Source organism: Salvelinus sp. IW2-2015, linkage group LG9, assembly GCF_002910315.2.
Source record: "Salvelinus sp. IW2-2015 linkage group LG9, ASM291031v2, whole genome shotgun sequence".
NCBI classification, from domain to species: domain Eukaryota; kingdom Metazoa; phylum Chordata; class Actinopteri; order Salmoniformes; family Salmonidae; genus Salvelinus; species Salvelinus sp. IW2-2015.
Window position 1 is genome coordinate 25,497,021 of NC_036849.1, and position 24,166 is coordinate 25,521,186.

The 24,166-nt window shown below is 42.6% G+C and overlaps 1 long non-coding RNA gene and 1 pseudogene across 1 annotated transcript; both read right to left on the minus strand.

The window, feature by feature from the left end:
* Positions 1-13,180: 13,180 nt before the first annotated feature.
* LOC139028245 (uncharacterized) lies at positions 13,181-17,866 on the minus strand. Its single transcript, XR_011480436.1, has 3 exons — positions 17,686-17,866; positions 13,717-13,893; positions 13,181-13,613 (listed from the first exon to the last, which is right to left on the minus strand). It is a non-coding gene; the product is annotated as an uncharacterized lncRNA (long non-coding RNA).
* Positions 17,867-19,033: 1,167 nt separating this feature from the next.
* The window catches only part of LOC111969043 (frizzled-3-like), a 15,377-nt pseudogene continuing 10,244 nt past the window's right edge, over positions 19,034-24,166 (minus strand).

A 24,166-nucleotide genomic window follows, 5' to 3' on the forward strand; every position in this document is an offset into this window, starting at 1 on the left:
CACCTGCCCGCCCAACTAGCATCACCACCCTGGACGGTTCTGACCTAGAATATGTGGACAACTACAAATACCTAGGTGTCTGGCTAGACTGTAAACTCTCCTTCCAGACTCATATRAAACATCTCCAATCCAAAATCAAATCTAGAATTGGCTTTCTATTTCGAAACAAAGCCTCCTTCACTCACGCCGCCAAACTTACCCTAGTAAAACTGACTATCCTACCGATCCTCGACTTCGGCGATGTCATCTACAAAATAGCTTCCAATGCTCTACTCAGCAAACTGGATGCAGTCTATCACAGTGCCATTCGTTTTGTTACCAAATCATCTTATACCACCCACCACTGCGACCTGTATGCTCTAGTCCGCTGGCCCTCGCTACATATTCGTCGCCAGACCCACTGGCTCCAGGTCTTCTATAAGTCTATGCTAGGTAAAGCTCCGCCTTATCTCAGCTCACTGGTCCCGATAGCAACACTCACCCGTAGCACACGTTCCAGCAGGTATATCTCACTGATCATCCCCAAAGCKAACACCTCATTTGGCCACCTTTCCTTCCAGTTCTCTGCTGCCAGTGACCTGAACGAATTGCAAAAATCTCTGAAGCTGGAGACTTACATTTCCCTCACTAACTTTAAACATCAGCTATCTGAGCAGCTAACCGATTACTGCACCTGTACATAGCCCATCTATAATTTAGCCCAAACAACTAGCTCTCCCCCTACTGTATTTATTTATTTATTTTGCTCCTTTGCACCCCATTATTTCTATCTCTACTTTGCACATTCTTCCACTGCAAATCTACCATTCCAGTGTTTTACTTGCTATATTGTATTTACTTCGCCACCATGGCCTTTTTTTTGCCTTTACCTCCCTTATCTCACCACATTTGCTCACATTGTATATAGACTTATTTTTCTACTGTATTATTGACTGTATGTTTGTTTTACTCCATGTGTAACTCTGTGTTGTTGTATGTGTCGAACTGCTTTGCTTTATCTTGGCCAGGTCGCAATTGTAAATTAGAACTTGTTCTCAACTAGCCTACCTGGTTAAATAAAGGTGAAATAAAAAAATAAAAAAAAAATTGACTTGTTTATTGTGTTATTGGCTTGTTTATTGTTTATTCTATGTTATTCCATGTGTAACTCTGTGTTGTTGTATGTGTCGAACTGGTTTGCTTTATCTTGGCCAGGTCGCAGTTGTAAATGAGAACTTGTTCTCAACTAGCCTACCTGGTTAAATAAAGGTGAAATAAAAAATAAATAAAGTCAATGATTCATTCACTGAGAAACAGAGTAATAGAGGAACACCTGGAGCTTCTCAGTGAGAGAGTCTGGAGTCACACTATAGTGCTGTTCACCTATGGGGACTTTCTGGGAGACAACCATTGAGCAGCACATTGAGAGTGAAGGGAAGGTCCTCCAGTGGCTTGTTGAAAAATGATGTCACAGAGCTGCTGGAGAAGATAGAGGAGACGGTGTCAGGAAACAGAGGAGGCCATTATTAGATAAAGAGAAAGAGCTAGAGAAGATAGAAGAGAGAAATAAGGTAGAGGAAGAGAGAGCAAAACAGAGACTGATGAAGGTTCAGGAACAGAGAGAGAACCTCAGATCACTAATAGGTAAAACATACTTATTATATACTTTACAAATTCTACCCCCTTAATAATGTAGATGGAGCAGATTGAGAGCTTCAAGTTCCTTGGTGTCTACATCACCAACAAACTAACATGGTCCAAGCACACCAAGACAGTCGTAAAGATGGCACGACAAAACCTATTCCCCCTCAGGAGACTGAAAAGATTTGGCATGGGTCCTCAGATCCTCAAAAGGTTCTACAGCTGCACCATCGAGAGCTTCCTGACTGGTTGCATCACTGCCTGGTATGGCATACGGCCCAGGCCAAGCTTCCTGCCATCCAGGAGCTCTATACCAGGCGGCGTCAGAGGAAGGCTCTAAAAATTGTCAAAGACTCCAGCCATCCTAGTCATAGACTGTTCTCTCTGCTTCCGCACGGCAAGCGGTACCGGAGTGCCAAGTCTAGGTCCAAGAGGCTTCAAAACAGCTTCTACCCCCAAGCCATAAGACTCCTGAACATCTAATCAAATGGCTACCCAGACTATTTGCATTGCCTCTCCCCCTCTTTTACACCGCTGCTACTCTCTGTTGTTATCATCTATGCATAATCACTTTAATAGCTCTACCTACATGTACATATTACCTCAACTAACCGGTGCCCCTGCACATTGACCCTGTACCCCCCTCTATATAGTCTCGCTATTGTTATTTTACTGCTGCTCTTTAATTACTTGTTACTTTTATTTCTTATTCATATATTTTTTTAAATATATATATTAACTGCATTGATGGTTAGGGACTCGTAAGTAAGCATTTCACTGTAAGGTCTACACCTGTTGTATTCGGCGCATGTGACTAATAACATTTGATTTGATTTGTGATATATAATGTCATGTAAACAGCAATAATGTCCAACTTTTTCCTCAGAGCATGGTACAGATAAGTCATTGTACACACCGATGTTAACTTGAGTGTTTTTATAACTCTCAGCTGATTAAAAGATATTGCACGTGTCCCAATAATGATTTGCTGTGTGTCCCATGGGGATGTTCCATGGGAATTTACAACAWCAAAAAAACATTGTTCCCTTAGTGGAAACTCCTGAGCTGGTTAAACAGGAGATTGTGCTTAGTGTGTCTCTGTGTCCCCCAGGACCCCACATTCTCCTCCTGGTCATACGAGAAGATGTTTAATTCACTGAGAAACACCGAAGAGCCGTAGAGGAACACCTGGCACTTCTCATTGAGACAGTCTGGAGTCACACTATAGTGCTGTTTACCTATGGGGGACTGTCTGGGAGACACAACCATTGAGCAGCACATTGAAAGTGAAGGGGAGGCCCTCCAGTGGCTTGTTGAGAAATTTAGGAACAGGTATCATGTGCTGAATAATCAGAACAGGGGTGATGTCACTCAGGTCACAGAGCTGCTGGAGAAGATGGAGGACATGGTGGCAGGAAAGAGAGGTGGTGTGCTTCAGCCTAATGAAGAGGAGCAGGAACAATCTGCAATAATCAGGAAAACAGACAGCATGAAGGGGCTTCCTCCAGTCAGTAAGAAACATTCTAACTAACCTGTATTAATATTATAAACTGTATAACTTTAATTGATTGCATATAGTCTTTACTTGCTTGAACTGCTTTATGTCCATATTTTTTTTACTTGGTCAGGTCCCTCAAAAGGTTACATATTGCAGCTTTAAATACACATACATTTTATGTAATTCATTCAGCATTTAACCAGGTTTGAACCACCATTGACCATATGTTGTTTTTCTCAATCATGTACAAGCATAGTTTGGAACAATGTTGTCGGTTTTCAAAACTGTGTTCACAAGACACAGAACTAGTTGGCATTTTGCAAAACAATAAGGGCCCGATTCAGATTTAAGAAATGTACTCTTTCCCATGCACGCCTTTCCTACGCACTTCTCAGTAGTTGGTATTCAGACTTACCTTATGCAGGTGCGTAACGGGCTTTGCAGGCCTGGTTCCCTTGTGTGCGCTGAATAAATTTAATTAAACCACTGAAAACCTGCCCACTTGCTGGCCAACAGATTTTCTCATGGAATTTTCATTTAATAGGGTTTTCAGTGCATCCCTTTAAATACGATGTACCTCTTAATTAGAACACCACAAAAAGGAAAAGGGGATACCTAGTCAGTTGTACATCTGAATGCATTCAACTGAAATGTGTCTTCTTCATTTAACCCAACCCCTCTGAATCAGAGAGGTGCGGTGGGCTGCCTTAATAGACACACGTCATCGTCGCCCGGGGAACAGAGTTCAGTATATAGGGATCAATGAAAGCAATCAATCTCAATATAAGCATATTCGGCTCCATTTCTGCACCAACTGGCAGATAAAAAAATACTCTGATTTTGTAGATTTTTGGGGGGCAAATTTTTTGGGCAAATTTTAAGGTTAGGAAAGCATGTACTGTATGTATGAATCATAATTTAAAAAACAGGTTTGGAGACCCTTTACCCACAAAATATATTGATGAATAAAAAAAATAATGGTTTGATTCATCCTGAAAGTTGTCATATTCAATTTCAATACATGAAATATTGGAAGGTGGAAAAAAAGTGTACAATAGGGGTTGAACAATAGTCCTATTAATCTACCCTAATCATGGAACTGTATGACAACGGTCCAGTCATACCGAACTGTGCACCAGGCTCCAGGTTTAACCTGCTATATGTAGTCTGAGTTACATAATGATTCAAATAGGCTACATGTCCCAAAATGTTAGCCTAATATAATTAACTAATGCTAGCGACCCTCAGGAACAACTACACAGACTTGATGGAAGAAAGGTAAACGGAATGCAATGGATTGATTGAAAATGTAGGCTACAAATTGAACAAAACTAACACTAAGTGACAGTTATAAATGTGTGTGGGTATTACTGACAGCTCCTGATAGTGGATAATATTTAACATGATAGAAATTGTCAAATAAAACAGAGAAAAGCCTGGGCATACAGTGCACTTGGAAAGTATTCAGACACCCTTGACTTTTTCTACATTTTATTACATTACAGCCTTACTCTAAAATGTATTACCTTGTCGTCATCGCGCCCCCCCCCCACCCCCCAGCAATCTACACACTACACCAAATAATGACAAAGCAAAAATACATTTTTAGATACATTTTTTGAAAAAGCAGATCTCATTTATCACGTATTCAGACCCGTTACTCAGTACTTTATTGAAGAACCTTTGGCAGCTATTACAGCCTCGAGTCTTCTTGGGTATGACGCTACAAGCTTGGCACACCTGTATTTGATGAGTTTCTCCCATTCTTCTCTGCAGATCCTCTCAAGCTCTGTCAGGTTGGATGGGGAGCGTCACTGTACAACTATTTTCAGGTTTCTCCTGAGAGATGTTTGATCGGGTTCAAGTCCGGGCTCTGGCTGGGCCACTCAGAGACTTATCCCAAAGCCACTCCTAGGTTGTCTTGGCTGTGTGATTAGGATCATTGTCCTGTTGGAAGGTGAACCTTCACCCCAGTCTGAGGTCCTGAGCACTCTGAAGCAGATTTTCATCAAGGATCTCTTTATACTTTGCTCTGTTCATCTTTCTCTCGATCCTGACTAGTCTCCCAGTCCCTGCCACTGAAAAACATCTCCACACTATGATGCTGCCACCACCATGCTTCACCTTCGGGATGGTGCCAGGCTTCCTACAAACGTGACGCTTGGCATTCAGGCCAAAGAGTTCAATCTTGGTTTCATCAGACCAGAGAATCTTGTTTCTCATGGTCTGAGAGTCCTTTAGGTGCCTTTTGGCAAACTCCAAGTGGGCTGTCATGTGCCTTTCAGTGAGGAGTGGCTTCTGTCTGGCCACTCTACCATAAAGGCCTGATTGGTGGAGTGCTGCAGAGTTGGTTGTCCTTCTGGAAGTTTATCCCATCTCCGCAGAGGAACTCTGGTCACCTCGCTGATCAAGGCCCTTCTCCCCTGATTGCTCAGTTTGACCGGGCGGCCAGCTTAAGGAAGAGTCTTGGTGGTTCCAAACTTCTTACATTTAAGAATGATGGAGGCCACTGTGTTCTTGGGGACCTTCAATGCTGCAGAAATGTTTGGTACCCTTCCACAGATCCGTGCCTCGACACAATCCTGTCTCTGACCTCTATGGACAATTCCTTCGACCTCATGGCTTGGCTTTTGCTCTGACCCGCACTGTCAACTTTGCACCAGGCGCAACGGGCTCAAGGCATCCTGCCTCTATCCCATCTGTAATGGATTTTCCGAATTTTGGTAAGTGTGTTTGTGGACGGATTTCCTCGTCCTTCTCGCCAGCCGTGATTTTGGCCAGCTCCATGGTAAAAAATGTGACCGTTCCTGTTGCAAAAACGTCCTATCCCCGAGCTTGAGTAAATTACATTACGAAGATGCTCCCAAACGTAGTATATCAGGACATGGAAATAGATTCTATTGTAGTCCATGTGGGTTTTAATGACGTTATGAAGGGCACTGAACAGTTGAAACTGGATTTTAAAGAGCTGATTGACTCTCTTCTAGATACCCATCATATCTGGCCCCTGTGCCCTCTCTGAATCATGGCATTGAACACTTTAGCAGGATTCTGACTCTTCACAATTGGCTACGTGATTATTGCAGCTCAATGGGTGTAACTTGACAATTTCGATACTTTTTGGAAACAAAACACATTATATAAGGAGGATAGGATCTACCCAAATCATTTGAGTTCCTTGATCCTTTCACAGCAGTATAAGGCTGTGTTCAAACAATGACCCAAGCCCAGATCAGCTAATCCCTACCATAGTGGCAAATGTACATTACACCAGGGTTGTTGGTAGACACAATAAAAGTAACCTAATTGATGTCTCTAACTGTCCTGAATGCCTCTGCTGATCCTACAGCTATTGTATGCAGTAATCATGTGACTATGAACCAGATTTATACTGTTAGCACTGAGGCGGTGTGCCCTAGAAGGAAGTCCAGTCTGCAGCTCACCCTGCACTAGCATAAATAACATGGACATATCTACTTCTGCTAAGCTTCCCAGTAAAGCAATGAAAACAAGGAAGCATCCCAGAAGAAAAGTGCTCAAAATAGCCCACGTTAACATATGTAGCTTAAGAAACAAGGTTCATGAAATCAATCATTTGCTAGTTACAGATGACATTCATAATCTGACTATATCAGAAACTCACTTAGATAATACCTTTGATGATACAGTTGTAGCAACACAAGTTTATAACATTTACATGAAATACCAATGGTGGAGGTGTTGCTGTTCATAATCAGAACCACATTCCTGTGTATGAGAGGTCATACAATAGGTTTTGTAGTGATTCCTATTTTGTTCATGTAAAGAATATTTGTTGGTCCATGGTGTGTAATGAGGAGTAAACAGTTGCTGCACTTGACACATTTAAGAAATGGCTTATTCCAGTTACTAATAAGCACACACCCATTAAGAAAATGACTATAAAAACTGTTAAATCCCAGTGGATTGATAAGGAATTTAACAATGTTATGGTTGAGAGGGATGAAGCACAAGGAATGGCAAATAAGTCTGGGAGCACAACCGATTGGCAAACGTACTGCAAATTGAGAAATCATGTGATTAAACTGAATAAAAAGAAGAAAACTACACTATGAAACAAAGATAAATTACATGAAGAATGATAGTAAAAAGCTTTGGAGTACCTTCAATGAAGTTTTGGGGAAAAAGACAAACTCAGCTCCATCATTCATTGAATCAAATGGCTCATTCATCACAAAACCAACTGATATTGCCAACTACTTTAATGATTTTTTAATCGATAAGATAAGCAAACTTAGGCATGACATGCCAGCAACAAACGCTGACACTACACATCCAAGTATATCTGACCAAATTATGAGACAAGCATTGTAATTTAGAATTCCGTAAAGTGAGTGTGGAAGAGGTGAAAAAATTGTTGTCTATCAACAATGACAAGCCACTGGAGTCTGACAACTTGGAGGGAAAATTACTGAGGATAATAGTGGATGATATTGAAACTCCTATTTGCCATATTTTCAATTTAAGCCTACTAGAAAGTGTGTGCCCCCAGGCTTGGAGGGAAGAAAAGGTCACCAGAACAATCAGCCTGTTACCAACCCGTAGTAAAATTTGAGAAAATAGTGTTTGACCAGATACAATGCTATTTTACAGTAAACAAATTTATAAACTTTCAGCATGCCTATAGGGAAGGACATTCAACAAGCACAGCACTTACACAAATGACTGATTGGTTGAAAGAAATTGATGATAAAAATATTGGAGGGGCTGTTTTGTTAGACTTCAGTGCGGCTTTTGACATTATCAATCATAGTCTGCTGCTGGAAAAACATAGGTGTTATGGCTTTACACCCCCTGCTATATTGTGGATAAAGAGCTACCTGTCTAACAGAACACAGTGTTCTTTAATGAAAGCCTCTCCAACATAATCCAGTTAGAATCAGGAATTCCCCAGGGAAGCTGTCTAGGCCCCTTACTTTTTTCAATCTTTACTAATGACATGCCACTAACTTTGAGTAAAGCCAGTATGTCTATGCATGTGTATGACTCAACACCATACATGTCAGCTACTACAGCGACTGAAATGACTGCAACCCTTAAAGAGCTGCAGTTAGTTTCAGAGTGCGTGGCAAGGAATAAGTTAGAAATATTTAGGACTAAAACTAAAAGCATTGTATCTGGGACAAATCATTCACTAAACCCCAACTAAGTCCTGTAATAAATAATGTGGAAATTGAGCAAGTTGAGGTGACTAAACTGCTTGGAGTAACCCTGGATTGTAAACGGTCATGGTCAAAACATACTGATACAACAGTAGCTAAGATGGGGAGAAGTATGTCCATGATAAGGCGCTGCTCTACCTTCTTGACAGCACTATCAACAAGGCAGGTCCTACAGGCCCTAGTTTTGTCACACCTGGAACTATTCAGTCGTGTGGTCAGGTGCCACAAAAAGGGACTTAGGAAAATTGCAATTGGCTCAGAACAGGGCAGCACGGCTGGCCCTTGGATGTACACAGAGAGCTAATATTAATAATATGAATGTCAATCTCTCCTGGCTAAAAGTAAAGGAGAGATTGACTTCATCACTACTTGTATTTATGAGAGGTGTTGACATGTTGAATGGACCGAGTTGTCTGTTTGAACAACAGCTCGTACACCCATGCATACCCCACAAGACATGCCATAAGAAGTCTCTTCACAGTCCCCAAGTCCAGAAGAGACTATGGGAGGCACACAGAGCTACATAGAGCCATGACTACATGGAACTCAATTCCACATCAAGTAACTGATGAAAGCAGTAAAATTTGATTTAAAAAACATAAAAATACACCTTATGGAACAGCGAGGACTGTGAAGCAACACAAACATAGGCACAGACATGCATACACACACACACGATAATATACGCACCATACACGTACACATTGATTTTGTACTGTAGATATGGGGTAGTGGTGGAGTAGGTGCCTGAGGGAACACTGTGTTGTGAAAACTGTGAATGTTTTGTAATGTTTTTAAACTGCCTTAATTTTGCTGGACCCCAGGAAGAGTAGCTGCCGCCTTGGCAGCAGCTAATGGGGATCCATAATAAATACAATCTGTGGGACCTTATATAGGCAGGTGTGTGCCTTTCCAAATCATGTCCAATCAATTGAATTTACCACAGGTGGACTCCAATCAAGTTGTAGAAACATCTCAAGGATGATCAATGGAAACAGGATGCACCTGAGCTCAATTTTGAGTCTCATAGCAAAGGGTCTGAATACTTATGTAAATAAAGTATATATATATTTTTTTTTTGCATTATGTCATTATGGGGTATTGTGTGTAGATTGATGAGGGAAAATGTTTAGAATAAAGCTGTAATGTAACACGTAAAAAAAGTCAAGGGGTCTGAATACTTTCCGAATGCATAATTAAAACATTCTAAAGCACATTCATCAACTCGGCAGGTTCGGCGCGACAGATGCCTATAGCTTGGGTCTCCAAATTATGAAGAAATACAATAAAATTTTGGAATAACAGCACAGCTATTTATAGCCTACTTCACTGTGGAAAAGGGGCCACAATACATGTCATGTTGATATGGTTTTCAGTTTGCTTCCATATGACTGGTTTTACATTTGTCTCCGGGGATCATAAGAAAAAATTACCTAAAACAATTGCGATGTGTATTTACAATCCCCTTCTCCAAACATATTACTCATTTACCTGGCTCTTATCAATTTAGAAATGACAGTGCAAGGAGAATGCTGTTATTTCTATCTTTAAAAAAATAAGTAGATATTTTTTCCACTTGGAACCAGTAGGTTCACTCAGCCTTATTCATGGTGGACTTAGGAGGGTATTAAGTGAAGGTCAGAGGGCGGATCTAAGTCTCCCGAGTGACGCAGTGGTCTAAGGCACTGCATCGCAGTGCTAGCTGTGCCACCTACAGAMTCTGMGTTCGCGACCGGGAGACCCACAATTGGCCCAGCGTCGTCTGGGTTAGGGGAGGGTTTGGCCAGCAGGATGTACTTGTCCCATTGCGCACTAGCGACTCCTGTGGGGGGCCGGGCGCAGTGCACGCTGACACAGTCGCCAGATGCATGGTGTTTCCTCTGACACATTGGTGCAGCTGGCTTCCGGGTTAAGTGGGAATTGTGTCAAGAATCAGTGTGGCTTGGTTGGGTTGTTTCAGAGGACGCACGGCTCTCGAGTCTGTACAGGAGTTCCAGCGATGAGACAAGACTTTAACTACCAATTGGATACCACGAAAATGGGGGTAAAAGTAACAAAAAAATACAAATAAAAGAATAGGGCATATCTGTGGACACTTCCACCACACCTTCATTTCTTAAATATCCACCCCTTAAGCTATTATCATGCTTACATTTATCAGAATACACAGAGAAAAGCTTAACTCGGGTTGGAGTTCCCCCCTATATGCATTATCAAAATGTAGCTGCCTTTTAAAAACATCAATACATTCATCAAAACTTAATGATAGTCAAAATTGCAAAAGAACGCAACTGTCTGCAAAAAGATTAACACAAACATGCAGTGCATTCAGAAAGTATTCAGACACCTCTTATGTTACAGCAAAGAGAAAACAGAAATGCACAAGTATTCAGACAATTTGCTATGAGACTCGAAATTGAGCTCAGGTGCATCCAGTTTACACTGATCATCCTTGAGATGTTTCCACAATTTGTTTGGAGTCCATCCGCTTGGAGTTTGGCAAAAGGCACCTAAAGGACTCTCAGACCATGAGAAACAAGATTCTCTGGTCTGATGAAACGATTGAACTCTTTGGCCTGAATGCCAAGCGTCACATCTGGAGGAAACCTGGTACGATCCCTATGGTGAAGCATGGTGGTGGCAGCATCATGCTGTGGGGATGCATTTCAGCGGCAGGGACTGGGAGACTAGTCAGGATCGAGGGAAAGATGAATGGAGCAAAGTAGAGACATCCTTGATGAAAACCTGCTCCAGAGCGCTCACGACCTCAGACTAAGGGGGGGGGGGGTTCACCTTCCAACAGGACAACGACCCTAAGCAGACAGCCAAGACAACGCAGAAGTGGCTTCGGGATAAGTCTCTGAATGTCCTTGAGTGGCCCAGCCAGAGCCCGGACTTGAACCCGATCGAACATCTCTTTAGAGACCTGAAAATATCTGTGTAGCAACGCTCCCCATCCAACCTGACAGAGCTTGAGAGGATCTGCAGAGAATAAAATATGAGAAACTCCCCAAATACAGGTGTGCCAAACTTGTAGCGTCATACACAAGAAGACTCGATGCTGTAATCGTTGCCAAAGGGGCGTCAACAAAGTACTGAGTAATTGGTCTGAATACTTATGTAAATGTTTTTGTTCGTTTTATTTGTAAAAATGTTTTTAAAAAACACTTTTAGGTTTGTCATTATCGGGTATTGTTTGTATATTGACGAAAGATTTTTTTCCCATTTAATACATTTTAGTACAAGGCTGTAACGTAACCAAATGTGGAAAAAGGCAAGGTGTCTAAATACTTTCTGAATTAACTGTCTAAGCTGACAAGAGTTAGTCTTTCTTTTAAAAAATCCAAGTAGATCAATAGATTTTTTCTTTGCAATAACTAAATCGTGATGATCACATTTGGAAATACAACTATCAAAAAGTGCAGAATTATGGGTAATTACAGTCAATTACAATTTTTTATGAATTGATAAATTGTATTTCCAGTTTTGCAWAAGTGGGTCTAAGATATGGAATCCAGGTACAGAAGGCAAGAAAATGATCAGACATTCTGAAAAGGTATTTAAGAATTTGACCATAGTTATTTTCCTATAGATCCACCAGAGTCAGACCAGCTCAGGACCCACAGTAAGCAGAGGCTGACTAACCCTGGAGCAGAATCTATATTCTTAGTATTGTCAATTGCTCCCATTCGTTGAGAAACATGTAGACCGCCACATTGTTTTGTTCCACTGTGAGTGGATGACATTTCTGAGCAGTCTCGGAGAAGCTCTGCATACGACTCCCTGACATCACCCACAGCATCTGAACACAGCGCTGCGTTTGGGTCAGAGTTCTAGAACCCCATCCCCAAGGTCTAGAACTATCTCTCTGAGTTCTATAGCTGAGGCTGGGAGAAGTTCAGAGACCAAAGAAGATCCAGGAGAAGCCCTGGAGAGACCCAGGGTGCTGTAGTCAGACCAGACCCTGAGACATGAGAAGTGCTCCATCTACATCTCACACTTTCAACAGGAAACTCCTCCTACTGTACCTCCTGACATTCTTTTCATGGCAGATAAGAAATCTATCTGTGGCCAGGACAGAACACAAATACTGATTCCATTGAGCTTTGAGGCTCAGTCAGATCTTAGCAAATTCTGGAAATAGTTGAAATGTTGACCTTTGAATAATAAGGGGGATTAAATTTACTCAGTTTGACAATTACTCTTAAATCAAATTAGTTTAACTTCGTTGCTTATTTTTTCCACAACAATCACTTAAAATCAATTATGTTCATGTGGAATTTGAATACAATAGGTGGATGAATCTAGGAGCCTTTGCTTCAGGAGGTTGTGACTGAATATYTTGATGGATGTATTCATGGAAGTCTTTGAAGTGATGGCTTTGATGGTGTAGCCTAGCCTCTCTGTATGTAAGGCAGATGTATATCACTGTTTCACTATCTAATAAAACAAATCACACTGAAAATCAGGGATGAGGAAGAGTTTTACACTTTCGTGGAAATCTTTTATTTTACATCTAAATTAAACACATAGGTCTGTCGGTTTATCCAAAAACACATTCACTATCATTAACTAAACCTAGTTATCAGTTAAATAATTTCAAACAAGATCACAGTAATGACAAGCCAGACAAGATAAGCATTGAACAACATTTTAAATAATTAGAAAGGACCATGGTGACATTTGTCCCATGTATAAAAAACATTTTGACATGAGTCAAGACAGTACATAAGGCAGTATTTTAATACTGCAACTACAGCTTGAATTTTAAAAATGGATTACTAACTTTACCACACTGCAGAGTATTGTGATGTGGTTTTCCACAGTTCAGTGCCGTTTTGTGAGGAAAATGTCACCCTCTAGGCCACATAAAATCTGAGATCAAAGTTCATGGGGAAGTCTAAATCATTGACTTTCCAACAAAACAAACCAACATAAGTGTTAACAAGTCAGTCTAGAAACACAGGAAGACACGTCTTATGTGCCGATTAGAGGAAAGTAATATTAGTAAATGCTTATAGGTTTACTAAATTTGATCAATTACCTGGATGAGTTGAACCTCTGCTATCAACAACTTCAACTTGTATAGATTGTGCATTTGGCCCCAGCTTCTTCCTGCAGTCCTCCAGCTGTACTCGAACTCTCTTGAGAGGCAGCAGTATCCTCTGAGCTCCACTGTTACAGCCAGGACTCAGTGATTTCCTGCAGTCCTTCAGCAGTACGGTCACCCTCTTGAGGGAAGAATTGGGATCAGGTTGGTAGGGAAGAGACAGGCTTGGACTGTCCTCACAATCCTAAAATAAAAGACAACATAAACAGACAATTGTAGGTGGTGTCAAATGGAAAAATATACATTGATGAACTACATCATTTTGTAATGTATGCTTACTACGCTACCTCCTCGAGTTTCATAGACTCTGCATTTGGCCCCAGCAGGTTAATGCAGTCTTCCAGCAGCAGTGCAAGAGGAGGCAATGTGCACTGAGCTCCACTGTTACAGTCAGGACCCAGTGTGACCGTAGGTTCAGGATCAGGTTGGTAGGGAAGAGACAGGCTGGCACTGTCCTTACAATCCTAGAATAATAACAACAGATATTATGTAGACTTGTCAAGTTCAATATCTGTATAGAACAAACACTAGATTTCTGAAAAGGTGTAGCAAGAGGGACTTGTGGTGGCATTTGGGCATGGCATTTTGGAAAAATGTACTTATGTACATCAACTAATATGGCAGCTTAATGACTAAATAGTTTTTTACCTTTATGACAACATTGTGCCACCAGCAAGGTAGTAATACATTTTAGGTAAATTAAAAAATATATTTTATGGAGACCAGAGATGCTCAAATCAAAGGTCATTAACCCTTTAAAGATCAATAACTAAAGTAATATGATTAATAACTTTTATCACAATGTCATTTCATTTAAATTGAGGAACACCAATTGACACTTTGGTTATAGACACCAAATTGTCAATGGAATTATCAAATTTATGACATAATAAAAGGATGTGATTATCTTATTTTTTCTAGACCCCTCCCCCGATAGAGTTAATACTCAGGATCCTTCTTTGTAAAGAGCGATTTAAGGCAGAAACACCAGTGACATAAAACTAAGGGACATTTTATATTTTGTAATAAATTATATTAGGTATTTGGAATAGACTTCTTTGTTTTCATTTATTTAAATACTTGTTTATGTTCTAGAATTCAAAATAATAGATAATATATCCATAAATCATGTCACTACAACAAGCCAACTGTACCCTTAGTAAAATGCATGAACATCATTGATAAAAAGTTCAATATCAACAAAAACATTTATGTTCTGTAACTGTTAGTCATTTGAACATGTTTTACATGGTTGCAAGGGCGAGGGGTGCACATTCCACCTCAATTCAAGAACAATCCAAGTCTTATCTTCGGGAAATGACACACACATGAAGAGGATTAGCTAGCAAACCCAACAAGGTCTTTGCATTGGTGAAAAGTAGCTATCATATTCCTGCAATAGAGTGCACTAGCTAGCTATCTTTTCTTTATGGGCTGTTGGAGGAAGCCTCCCAGGACAAGCCTCACTTGGTAACATTCCTGTAAAGTCAACCAGCAAGCTACAATTTGGCCTATGTTAAGGCAGGGCAAACCCGTTTTGGTGATTTCTGGTATATCAAATCAAAAATGTAATTTTATTTGTCACATGCGCCGAATATAACAGGTCAGTCACCTTAGAGTGAAATGCTTACTTACAAGCCCTTAACCAACAATGCAGTTAAGCCAAAACTAAGTGTTAAGAAAGTATTTACTAAATAAAAATAATTTAAAAAAAAAAATAGAAAAATAACAAATAAGGTTAGTCGAGGTAATATGTACATGTAGGTAGAGGTGAAGTGACGATGCATAGATAATAAACAGGAACTCTGTAACTCTGGGTCTTAATTGAAAAGGATGCTGTCGCTGCTGCCTGTTGACATTACTACATGATTCCATAGTTTTGATGTTTTCACTATCATTCTACAATGTAGAAAACATTAAAAATAAAATGTGTGTCCAAACTTTTGACTGGTATTGTACATGTGCAACAGTAATCATATTACTTGTATTTTTTTACGAGAAGCTTTTAAACTGCACACACCAAAACAGAAAGAGAAAAAAACACTGCTTTCTCAATCACTCCTATCAATMATCACTTTGAAATCAATTGCACGAGTGGGATTGTACATCCTGTTTACACAGCTCAAAAACCAAACGGAATCTGGGAATAATGTATGGTTAGAGGACAATTTGTAGAAGACAGCTAGCTACATTTTGAAGTGCTGCATTTTGATTCAAGTGGGTCGCCAACGCCGTAAATGTAACACCATGCCCAAACCGCCYTCATGCGCAAGTTGATTTTGTCCCCCATGACACGCCAGTTGAAATATCAAAACAATCTCTAAACCAATTATATTAATTTGGGGACAGGTCGAAAAGCATTAAACATGTATGGCAATTTAACTAGCTAGCTTGCTGTTGCTAGCTAATTTGTCCTGGAATATAAAGTTATTTTACCTGAAATGCACAATGTCCTCTACTCCGACAATTAATCCACAGATAAAACAGTCAACCGAATCGTTTTTCTTCTTTGGACTTTATATTGTAATGACCCTGGGTTTATAAGCGTGGAAATCAACTCTGTCGCTTGAGCTTTTGCGGCACAGTCGATAGCGTGCCCGGACCTCGGGCTAGGGGTCGAGGGTTCGAGACCTGCTCCCTGCTGTTTCATTACAATATGATGATCAGCAACAAACTTTCATAATAAGGTCTATTACCACAACTGACCTCAGTTCATCTTTCAAACACCCACGTGGGTATAACCAATGAGGAGATGGCACGTGGGTATATGCTTCTAAAAGCCAATGAGGAGAGGCAGGACTTGCATTGTGTTCAAATAGAAGCAACTTCTATTTTAGCGCCTGGCAATGCAGACGAGCAGTGTGGGTGCAATGATTGAATAACATGCATGTGTAAATGTATTTTTGTAACAAATGACCGAACAGGGGTGTAGCACTGTTTCAACACTATTCAAAGACCACATGGAAACTTGCAATAGCCTCTACATGGTTGGTTAGATGACCATTTGTACAAGGCTTCTATCAATGTTTTGGAATGTTGATTTCGGGAGGCTGCAATCAAGGAAAATGGAACAAACAACTTTTCCTGTTAGTTAAAGTCGACCTGCCATAGGTAATCAACAACGACAACGGTCGGTTACTATTTAAGTGATAGTTTGACATTAAAATCAGTCTATTGATATGTGGCCTGTGACTTTTCTAGAGAGACCGCCACCGAATTATCCGTTCCATTTGAGAAAGAAAATTATAGCTGCGTTGTAAGTCTAACCCCTTCATAGACGCGAACTGCTTTACCGCCTATTGATGATAGCATCTTCTGGTAGGYGGGGTTTGCTAAGATCCCCCGACGCTCGTCAACGTTAAAACACATCGCTTGCCTTACGGTTTTGGAAACATAAAGAACTCTCATATCAGCGAGAGATAATAACAATAAAAATGTTAAATTACTACACACCTTTACAGGAATAGTTTCCCCACACGGCCATGTTACATCGCTTGTTTACGGAAGACATAGGTGGCCACCTGTGTTAATTAATTACCACCTACCTGTGTGTAAATTTAACTGGGGAGGAGTTTAGTTTGTCATCTGGTAGCATATACAGTTTGTAGATCTGTGCAAAACTACTACAGCAAGTGTATATATTTAATTTGAAAGATTATTTCTCACTGATATGAAAGATAAGGGGCAAATCAGCATATGTTTAGAAAATCGTTTTGAACGCAATAATTTACGTTTCTAAACTTTAAAAACACCGTTTCAGAATTGTAGTTCACACGGAGCCAACCATGGGCGAATGTAACCACAGAATGTATGTATGCATCTATGTATGAAAAATAATGGTTTGAGAGCTGTGARCACACAGTGCTTATGAAAAAGTAGACAGTACAAAAGCAAAGATATTAATATGTTTTTAGGCAATTAATATTTTGGCATCGTATTGAATAAACTTTAATAGTAACATCCCCAATCTGAGGTAAAACGGGTGTAATTCGGCTAATATCCCCCCCAATTCGATGTGGTCGAAACATCAATGTGTAAGGTAACACTGTCCACATCATGGAAAGTAGCGTAATATGCATTAGACGGCAAAATAATTCAATATCTTAATTTAGGATGATAGTAAAAGAAGCAAACTTCCTTTTTTTCAAGTATCACACATCTCACTAGTTTGCCCATTTGGACAAAATGCTCGTAAACACAATTGAACCAGGCGCTCTAGACTAGAGCGTCCATGTGCAAATATGCTGTTTGCTTACCATGATATTGAATTAGCTGTGTCCTTTTTTTTTTTGTAGGGTCGTTTCACGTTTGCAGCTACAGTAGTTATGTTATTATTAGGTGCGAAATGCTAGGCAAATTAAAGTTTGGAACCTTTTTGACTAGGCCACGAAATGAAAAGCATTCTCCGCATGCCCCGAAACGATGTTTATTTTTGTGGATAATCATGTCGGTTGGCATGGCTTGTGATGCATTACCGCCACCACCTGGACTGGAGTTTTTTTGTTTTGACTAACTGACATCCTGTAGGCTTCATTTGTTTCTTGTTGATATATTAAGTCAAAAGGTGCTTAGGTATAGAGCCCAAAATATCTTGACTTCATGGTCCAATATTTACAAGAAAGAGAGATGGCCCAGCAGTGTTGTATACATAACCACACAAAGATTAACAAAAACACACCCCAACATCGCGAACACGTTTCATACAAAAACTTTATTGGAATTTTTGCATAACTCTACAACTCAACTTGACATCTACACACATTCGGACAGAGCTAGCCATAGAGTTAAAGTGCTCAATCTTTTTTTTTTTTTTTTTCCGGAAAGCTGTGATGTGTACAGAGAGAACAGACATAGACTTACAGCAAGAGGATTAGGTAGAACAAATAGTCCCTCATTCCGTGTAGCAAATCCTGGTCTTGGAATCAGGGTTGGGGTCAATTCCTGTCAATTCAGGAAGAACACAGAAATTCCAATTCTCTGTCATGATTTTCAATTTGGAAAATTTGTAATTGMAATTTTGTTTACTTTCTGAATTTACTGGAATTGAAAAGGAATTGATTATTTGCTTTGGACATGTAGGTTAAATGTAGCCAATCATTGATATTGATCAATGAATCCCTCAACATTCCGTGAGGTGACCAGACCAGTAGTCAGACAATTGAGGTGCTTGGTTGGAACTAAACCATGCAATATCTGGACACTCGAGGACCAGGGTTTAGGTTATGATTGTGGGTAAGGGCAACTTCTACCATGACAGCAGGCAGGAGAGCTTTGGAGACTGAAGGGGAATGAGTGAGAGTGAGGAGGCAACTGGGAGAATCACAGTCAATCACACAAGCGGGCACGGAACAAGGATATTTGGGTGTTTGACATGCAAAAATATGCTACTTTGCTCAGGAACCCACTACAGACAGACAGGCAGACACAGACAGAGAGAAGAACGTGTTGCATCTTGAGGTGCCCAGTGGACACGTCTTTGAGGTGCAACTCAGTGTGGTGAAGCACCATGGGTAAAGTGTTAGGCATCAGGTGGAAAAACACCAAAGAAGAACTCCAGAGATTGACAGTGTCCTGACACGCACACGCGGCACCACACACACACACCACACACACACACACACACACACACACACACACACACACACACACACACACACACACACACACACACACACACACACACACACACACACACACACACACACCACACCACACACACACACACACACACACACACACACACAGGAGCAGCATTGTATTACAAAGACACACAATAGCAGCAGCAGCAGTCTGAGGTGACTGATGAGTGACAGGCGTGGTTTAAGGTACCTCTGGACTGATGAGGTAGGCTGGGTTAAAGGCAAGGGAGGGTTTAGTGTACATTGGAGTGTGTGTGTGTGTTTGTTCACAGGTAAGGCTGTGGGTAGGGGTGAGCTAGGCTGAGAGATTTTGAGGGGTTGTGAGAAAATCCCCTGATGACCATAATGGAGAAGACTACTGCAGTTTTATGTGTGTGAGTGAGAGAGGGATACAGAAAGACAGAAAGACAGGAGAAACACAAGTAAACACAAGCACAATCTTTCCCATATTATCAATTTTCCTTTTTTCCCCCTCCCCAGTGTATTCCTCCCCCTCCCCAGTGTATTCCTCCCCCTCCCCAGTGTATTCCTCCTCCTCCCCCAGTGTATTCCTGCTCCTCCCCAGTGTATTCCTCCTCCTCCCCAGTGTATTCCTCCTCCTCTCCAGTGTATTCCTCCTCCTCCCCAGTGTATTACTCTTCCTCCTCCAGTGTAATCCTCTTCCTCCCCAGTGCATTCCTCCTCCTCCCCAGTGTATTCCTCCTCCTCCCCAGTGTATTCTTCCAGTGGTCCTTTCTTCCAGTGTTAGGGGTACAGATTGTCTGTTGTTTCACACAGCGCTTGTCAATAGCAAAGACTTCGGATACACCCCCCCTCCCATCCCCTTTAAAAAGTCCCCCACATTCCTCTGCTTAGCTCTGAAGCAGCAGCAAAATGAGCACTACTCCAACCTCCATCTGTCCTTCCCTATTTTTCCCTAACTTTCTGAATCACAAATCGATCCCTAGCAACTATTCCCTACGCACTCCTGAAGCAATACAGCCCCAAAACAATTTCACCTATCATATCATAAGACAAGTTTAAGGAATGACCTTATTATTGAACCCTATTCATCCTTACTGACCTACAGGAGTGCCTAGGAAGTCGGGCCTAGGCATTGATCTCTCCTAGCTTCTATAGTTTCTCTCCACCAGGTGGGAGTATAGTGCTGTTTAACGTACTGCACTACAAGTACACACATGCTCATATGTTCAGCAGTACTCACAGCCAATCTTGACAGTATAAAAAATGATAATAGTCTTGTTTCACAACCACAGCAAAAGAGCACCYTAACACACACAGAGTAGACCTTCTCAGCTCATCTCTGCGTCTGTTGGTGTGTATCAGAGTACACACACAACCCCCCTCATTCAGAGTGGGCTGGCTTTCTGGCCATGAAGCCATTCCCTCCATAGAGTCCAATCCAAGTCCAACTGACTGATTGACGGTTAGCATCTCGCTACTTAGCAACCTCTGTGAAAAGCTGTCCAGGAGTGATCCATCTGTCAGTCAAACTGAAGGCCCCACTTCCTCTCTCACACATTCCTCCTGAATGGGAGCGACCTGTGTGTATGTCAAAGGTGGGGAGCGGGACAACTGACAACTTCCTGTTCAGCAGTGATGACATCATTTCCTGTTTCCGGTCAGGTGCTGGCTCCATTGTCACCATTATTAGTGACGCGGCCGAAGCTCGTCCCGTGGGTGATAAGGGTGGGTGGGGCCACGGAGAGATCACACTGGCTGCTGTGCTGTGATTGGGCATCCAGTCCGTGGAGGCTGCTGTGAGTGGACAGCAGGTGGTCGTGGCGGGGCGTGCTGCCGTGGGGGGGTAGAGTGCGCTCCTCGCCGCCTCGGTAACTACAGGGGGTGTAGCTGGGCGTAGGAGAAAAAGAAGGGGAGGAGACGTTAGTTCAGTAGTTCATAACTTTATGTACAACACACACATCCACACCAACAGGTATGCCAGCTGTGCGCTCTAATCTACAGCCAGGTGATTTTATCTCAGGTATAGAACTGTTAATAACAGATAGATTAGCAGCTGTCTACAGAAAAGGATCTCTTGAAGTGCCATAACTACAATAGGCTTTGGAAAGCCTGAATCTAGTTTCATCATGTATTCATCTTTGATTATAAAAACGGCTCATATATAGTGGCATCCCGTAGCCAACCCTCTCTCCCTCCTTTCCACCTTCTCTCTCACTCTCCTACCGTCCGTCTCGGGAGCGATGTAGACTGCCATGGTAACTGGTCTTGCTGTGCACGCTGCCAGCCTTGCTGCGGGTGGAGGAGGCGTGGCCCAGTGAGTGGATTGGTCTGCGGTCATCAGGGGCGTGTCTGGGGTCGTCAGGCTCGTCCAGGATGGCCAGGTGAGTGGAGGAGGCGTGGCCCAGTGAGTGGATTGGTCTGCGGTCATCAGGGGCGTGTCTGGGGTCGTCAGGCTGTCAGGGATGGCCGGTGAGTGGAGGAGGCGTGGGTGGAGGTGCCCTGGGGGAGGAGGATTAGGAATGAAAAACAATTAGTGATATCATATTATATTACATTATGAATTATGGTTAGGGCCATGTTTTATGACAAGGTCATGGTGCCAGTCCATACTGGGTGGAGGTTCCCCGTGATTTCCTGATGATGGGGGGTGGGGGGTTCCTCAGTAGAGACTGGGCAAAGTCTGGCTCCTGGAGCACCTGTCTGCTCTCATTCACCCCACTACTGCGGAGGGAGGAGTGCAGGGAGAGAGGAGGAAGTGGGTGAGAGGGGTAAAGGGGTGAAGGGGAGGGAGTGAGAGGGGGAGGGAGGGAGAGAGAGAGGGGAGGGAGGGAGAGTGGGGAGGGAGGGGAAGAGAGAGGCATGGGAGGGCAGGAATGAGTGGAAGGGGGAGGGAGGGGAGGAGAGAGGGAGGGGCAGGGAGGGCAGGCAATGATGGAAGGGGAGGGAGGGAGGGAAAGGGGGAGGGAGGAAGGGGAGGGGAGGGGAGAGGAGAGGAGAGAGGGAGGGAGGGAGAAGGGCAAGCCAAAAGAAAAGGGATGGGGGAGAGAAGGGAAAGAAAAGGAGTGATACACAGAAGAGGGCAGGGAGAGAGGGAAGGCAGAAGGGTGAGAGAATTGCAGAGAGGAGATGGAGATATGGAGGAGTGGGAGGGAGGAGAGATTGATGGGGTGTGCGGAGGAGGAGGGTGTTGTTGAGGGTGGGAGAACAGGCACAGAAAATAACCTAATCACCATGGAGACCGGGTTATGGGAAGTGTGTGTGTCAGGAGGGAGGGAATGACGAGGCTTTTAATGACATTCCACATTCAAATGTTGGTCAAATTGCTCATTTGAATATTTTCTGCAATTTATCAAGCTAGCGAGTGGTTCTACATTACTAAGTATTGAAATTACCGGCTTGAAATGAGAAATACACAAACATTAAAATACACGCGCAGACATGAGCACACACTCTCTCGCTTTCTCTCTCCTGGCTTACTCTTTGTTTCTGCGTCTGTGTAGGAAGCTGGCCCATTCGAAGCAGGTCTTCTTGCTGCCCACCCAGAAAACTGAGGGAATCCCCACCACCAGCATCATCAGGTACTTAATGAGGAACAGGGCCAGGTCTGGACGACTGGTCTGCTCAACCTACACAGAGAAAGAGGYGTTGAGGGAGTGAGTCCAGAATCATCTGCTATTTCATCAAAACAACTATTCAACCTAACACACAGCGAAAGAGGGAGGACAGAGAGGAGAGTAAGATGGTGTGTGTCCTCTTCCTCATACTGCACAGCTCACTGCCCACAGACAGTCCTCCCTTCTGCTCTACTCCACATGCCAGCACAGTGACTGTGTGTGTGTGTCTGTCTGTGTGTATGTGTGCACACAGAGACAGCGAGAAAGGCTAGCTACCTGTAGTCTAAAACAGGGCTCTCCAACCCTGTTCCTGGAGACTACTGTACCGTAGGTTTTCACTTCACTACAAAACCTACACGAGGGTAGCTCTCCAGGAACAGGCTTGGAGAGCCCTGGAATAAAACCACAACTTTCTCTTGTGGCCACAAATAACATCACTAAAATGTGCCACTGACAAACACACACACACACACAAACAACACACACACACACACACACACATATCGACCTCCGGGAGAGCGATCAGATAACATGGAGTAAAATGTGAATTCCAGAGTGACTATGGGATGCAGAGAGGGTCACTGCACAGGGAGGACACACACGTCAGAGAAACTTGAGCACTAGCACCTGCTCGTACCACATATTCCACATACACACCAACACATTCACACACTCATCACTGCTCATATTACTTTCATTCATTCAACTTTATACTATGAGAGAGAGAAAGAGAGACAGAGAGAGAGATAGAGAGAGATAGACGTGTGTGTACTATTTCAGCTGTAATGTCTACCAGTGGAGGCTGGTGAGGGGAGGACGCTCATAATAATGGCTGGAACAGAGTGAATGGAATGGCATCAAACATATGGAAACCAAGTGTTTGCTGTATTTGATACCATTCCAAATATTCCGCTCCAGCCATTACCATGAGCCCATCCTCCCAAATGAAGGTGCCACCAACCTCCTGTGATGTCCATCCTTCTCAACTTTTCTAATAACGTACAGTCTCTCTATTGCAGTGGCAGACACACATCCACTTTTAACTGATATATGGCCGGGAAGATGAAAGGCTTTCGTCACCTGGTAATCTGTGTGCGGTGTGTGGTTGGTGTGTGTATGTGTGTGTATGTGTCGAACAGAGACCGTGTGTAAGCACAGATGTTATAATTAAGCAATAAGGCCTGAAGGAAAAACCCTTGAATGAGCAGGTGTGTCCAAACTTTTGTCTGGTACTGTATATCAMTGTTTTCCATCAGAAAACTTGAGGGGTCAAATAAAACCACTAGTTGGGCTGCCAATTGGGCCGCCAGTTGGGCCGCCAGTTGGGCCGCCAGTTGGGCCGCCAGTTGGGTTGCCAGTTGGGCAGCCAGTTGGGCCGCCAGTTGGGTTGCCAGTTGGGCCGCCAGTTGGGCCGCCAGTTGGGCCGCCAGTTGGGTTGCCAGTTGGGCCGCCAGTTGGGCCGCCAGTTGGGTCGCCAGTTGGGCCGCCAGTTGGGCCGCCAGTTGGGCCGCCAGTTGGGC